Here is a 5,365-nt window from a genome sequence, read left to right on the forward strand (position 1 = left end):
TGGAGAGAGACAGTGTACTAATGACAGAGTTTAAGGCCCTGAATCTAACTGGGTAGTTTCTTCTGTAAATGTTTTCTCTTTGAACAGAATACTGCATACTAAGATGTTGAACCTTCAGAGTTTCATCACTGTTCTTCATCCTGGCTGTATTAAAATGTCCCAGGACAAACCTGGGATTTGTCCTTTGAATTGCCACCTAGAATTGCACAATGTGCAATTCAGCAAACTTGCTGTGTGAGATACTAGCTAGAATTTACAAAATCTCTCCTTGACAGATGTTTATCTCATTCTACTTTCATGTGTTACATAACGTCAGGAGGTGGATATCTTGCTACTTCTGCTATTTTCACTCCCACTGCTCTAAGTGGAGCTGCACTGACTGCTGACCTAGATGCACATGAGTATGTGGTCTGTGTCCTTGCTGTTTTCCTAGTGTTCCTGTACCTTGAACTTCCCAATTATATTAGCCAATACAGTCTCTTTTTGCCTAAGCCACTTTCAGTTGGATTTCTGTCACCAGAAACGAAAATAATCCTGACTAATGCTCCAAGTAAGCCCTGTTCAAGAAGAGAATTTCCATCATATTCTAAATGTTCTAGCCTCAATAGCTTTTCCTAAACTGGAGAATAAAATTTAAAAGATTAATATGTATATCTTTTCCTTGGGAACATACATATAAATATAAAATTATATTTTTAAAGGTTAGAAGGACACACATCAAACTAGTAACAGCGAGTTACTTCCTGAGAAACAGTAAGCAGAGCAGAATTAGGGATAATAATCAAAAGAGCCTTTGGTTTTATCTGTAATATTCCAATTTTAAACATAAGTTTAAAATATTGTGATTTTTGTTAGTAATAAAAAAACTTCTAAAAAGCAAGATTTTCTTTTCTTCTCCTCTACCAGTCCATTCCTGAATAGTTCAATTCAAAAACAAGGTAAGCACGCATGTTGAAGGGAGGTGGCAGTGCATGATAGGAACCACAATGCCCAGAAGGAAGTGTCAGAGCACAAGAAGGTTGAAGAGGGAGTCCATGAAGGAAGGCTGTTTGGTATGAAGTGTTGGAGCCCAAGTGGGGCATGAAGGAAATATGTACACAAGAGGGGCAATGGTGGGCCAGGCATGGTGGCTCATGCCTGTAATTCCTGCACTTTGGGAGGCCAAGGCAGGTGGATCACTTGAGGCCAGGAGTTCGAGACCAGACTGGCCAATATTGTGAAAGCCCATCTCTACTAATAATGCAAAAATTAGCTGGGCATGGTGGCAGACACCTGTAATCCCAGCTACTTGGGAGGAGAATTGTTTGAACATGGAAGGCAGAGGTTTCAGTGAGCTGAGATTTCACCGCTGCACTCCAGCCTGGGTGACAGAGTGAGACTCCATCAAAAAAAAAAAAAAAAAAAGGGCAATGGCAGGAGTTTTGAACAATAAGTAAATCTACAAGGGCAATGAAAATTAGAGTGCTCACTGGGAAGGGATTAAGAAATATGGGAAGATAAATGTAAGAACATAGAGAGGAAACAACCACGCTCTCTCACTACTTAATCAGCACAGAATACTTCAGTGGCCACAGATGTGTGAGGATTTTTCCTCACAGTGAACCCTGAAAATATGAGACGGGTTTCAGTTAATTTAGAAAGTTTATTTTGCCAAAGTTGAGGACATGTGCCTATGACACAGCCTCAGGAGGTCCTGATGACATGTGCCCAAGGTGGTCAGAGCACATTTTGGCTTTATACTTTTTAAGGAGATATAAGACATCAATCAACACTCGTAAGATGAACATTGGTTTGGCCTGGAAAGGCTGGACAACTCAAAGTGCGGAGGGGACTTCCAGGTCATAGGTAGATAGGAGACAAATGGTATAATTCTTTGGAGTTTCTGATTAGCCTCTCCAAAGGTGGGAATCAGATATGAATTTATCTCAGTGAGGAGAGGGATGACTTTGAATAGAATGGGAGACAGGTTTGCCCTAAGCAGTTCCCAGCTTGACTCTTCCCTTTAGTGATTTTGGGGACCCAAGATATTTTCCTTTCACACCACTAACAACCAATTCTCCAGCAGAATCTCCAAAGGATACAGCTGGGTGTCCTCTAATTCAATTCAATTCTAATACTACCTACCTGGAAATAATGTCAGATTCCACAGGTTGAGGGCTCAGTCCCATAAGATTATTCCAGCTTCTGATACCAATTATAATAAGTTGTCACATATAATTCTGACAGATCAGCTATAAACTAGGGTTCCCACTCTCCCCTCCTCAGGTTTGATTGTTACTAGGATGGCTCACAGAACTCAGGGAAACACTTAATTTACCCATTTATTATTAAGGATATGACAAAGGATACACATGAACAGCCAGATGGGAGAGGCACATGGAATGAGGCTAGTAGGAAGTGAACAAAGCTTCCATGCCCTCCCCAGAACTCCCTCCGGGCAACTCCATGTATTCAGTTATCTGGAAGCTTCCAGAACTCAGTCCTTTTGGGTTCTTTGGGTTTTTAATGGAAGCCTCATTTTGTAGACACAATTAATTAAATCATTGGCCATTGGATTATCAACTCAAACTTAAGCTACTCTCTGCTCCCCAGAGGTTGAGGGGGTAGGGGGATGGACTGAAATTTTCAACCCTCTAATCTACATGGTTGGTTTCCCTGGCAACCAGCCTCCGTCTGAAACTAGGGCCCCAGCCACCAGTCATCTCATTAGCATACAAAGGACACTCTTATCGCTCTACAGATTCCAAGGATTTTAGGAGCTATATGTCAGGAGATGGGGATGAAGGCCAAATATATATTTCACAATATCACAGGAGAAAACTGGAATGAACCCTGAGATTTTGAATTGGCATTGAAGGTATCCATGTTAAAGCATACCATTGGCCCACAGACAAGATAAACTCATGGCAACTGAGGTGCTCAAATTTAAAACAGAGCCAAGTGGCCACGGCTGGATTTGGGAAAAGTCATGTACTGTCTGTTCTCAGAAGATGTTGTAAAAATATCATAGGACCTCCATTTCTATAATCAAGCTAAACCAGTTGCTGTTGCTGTTAAGATAAATGGGGGCCAGCAAGCACCCCCATCGGCCATTTTAAAGAAACACCTGAAAAGAGACTTCTGGTTTGGGGCTTGGAAATAAACCAATCAGAGATAACCTGCCACAGCCAATCAGGGATCAGCTGTATCAACCAATCAGGGCTTAGCTGCACCAATGAGTCCGAACTAAGGAAGTTTCAATCTTTTATTTCCATAAACAGACCTGATTGAGAACCTGGAAAGGAACTTTTGCTATAAAACCAAAACATCTCTTTGCTCTCTGGAATGCACCTTCATTTTACACTGAAGGCTGGACCCAGCTTGGAAATTGTTCACTGGAATTAGGTTACTTTCCTCCAAATTCCTTTTCAGATAACATTTTTTAAAGTTTTAAAATGTTCACTTTATTTCACATAACACTTAACCAGATACCATTTATATCTGAGGAAGAGATGGCCCAGGAGACTGATCTATAGTAAAACATTCTAAGAAATGCAGTCCAATCTTATACATGTCCAGGCATCCCTAGACAAGTATATCATGATGCAGAAATATAGGTATCACTACCACATTTTACACAAAAGGGAAATTATCGATAAACTTTAGGAAGTAGTAAATTCACCTGTCCCTTAATATAGGAATATGCAATTGTTACAAAGCCATAGTAAGTGGTTTATATTAGGTTGGTGCAATTGTAATTGTGGCTCTGCCATTACTTTTAATGTAATTTTATTCTATGTTATTCTGCTGTTACATAGAACATAACATTTTCCAAGGCTTTTTTGGGATTTAGTCAATGATGAGCAACACACAATAGTTGTCCAACTAAATAACAATCACTAGACAAACAGGACACCCTCTTACATATACACAAATCTGCATGGAAATGTACTAAAGTTTTAGACTTGGACTTGTGTGCTTTGTTTTCCCTTTCTAGTGTGTTAAGAAGTGACATGTACTTCAGTTTGCCAAAAGAAATGCTAGTATTCTGGCAGCAACATGCTACTTCTATTACATAGTAAAGTAGATACCAGAACTATAAAGGCAGGAAGTGTAAATGAATTTTTATTGGGAAGGAAAGCTGCCAACTTAAACAGCAGCAAATGAAGAGTGAATAAGGAAACTCTTATTTGCTCTTTCCACAGGTACACATGACCTCCATAATATGTGATATAGGAGACATTTCAATTTGTGACACCTCAACCCAGAAATGGCAAGCGCTTTTCCATTCAATCTGATATTTCTGGATTTCTACTAAAAAGAATACATTAAGAGCATGGAAAAGTTGATTATTGAGAAGAAACCCCCAAAGAGTAAGGGAGGGAATGTGGAAATTAAGAAGTTACATGGAACACTGCTGGGGATAGGCCCCCAAATCTGGCCATAAACTGGCCCCAAAACTGGCCATAAACAAAATCTCTGCAGCACTGTGATATGTTCGTGATGGCCATAATGCCCACGCTGAAGGCCGTGGGTTTACCGGAATGAGGGCAAGGAACACCTGGCCCACCCAGGGTGGCAAACTGCTTAAAGGCATTCCTGAACCACAAACAATAGCATGAGCAATCTGTGCCTTAAGGACATGTTTCTGCTGCAGATAACTAGCCAGAGCCCATCCCTTCATTTTGGCCCATCCCTTTGTTTGGGCCCGTCCCTTTGTTTCCCATAAGGAATACTTTTAGTTAATCTATAATCTATAGAAACAATGTTTATCACTGGCTTGCTGTCAATAAATATGTGGGTAAATATCTGTTCATGGCTCTCAGCTCTGAAGGCTGTCAGTCCCCTGATTTCCCACTCCACACACTATATTTCTGTGTGTGTGTGTCTTTAATTCCTCTAGCACCGCTGGGTTAGGGTCTCCACAACTGGGCTGGTCTTGGCAGAACATTCTTTAAATTATAATTAACTACATTTTTATATCTTCACAGTAATACAAAACACAGTCATTTGCAAAACTGGTTCAGATTACTAAATACCAGATACATTTTTTAGTCTTCTGCCTAAGCATTTGGAAGGTACTTATGTTTATGTGAAATTAAGCTATGAATGCTTTTCAACAGCAGTAACTGCACACCAGGAAGGCCAAGACAAACACAAATCAGGAAATGGAGTTTTCCCAAAGCTGCAGTGTGAAAAGACTATAAACAGTTAATTCCAAGCACATGAATGGGTTTCTTTGCTATAGGAAATCCAAGTGGAATAAGGAATGGAGATGCATAAAAATGTTTCTTGAAGGGAGGAAGAATGACACCCTTTATGCATTTAGTTTTCAGCCCCTTCTACTGCATCACATTCTTCCTTGCACTGTCTGATATTCATAGTG

This window comes from Symphalangus syndactylus, chromosome 17, assembly GCF_028878055.3.
Source record: "Symphalangus syndactylus isolate Jambi chromosome 17, NHGRI_mSymSyn1-v2.1_pri, whole genome shotgun sequence".
Lineage (NCBI taxonomy): Eukaryota > Metazoa > Chordata > Mammalia > Primates > Hylobatidae > Symphalangus > Symphalangus syndactylus.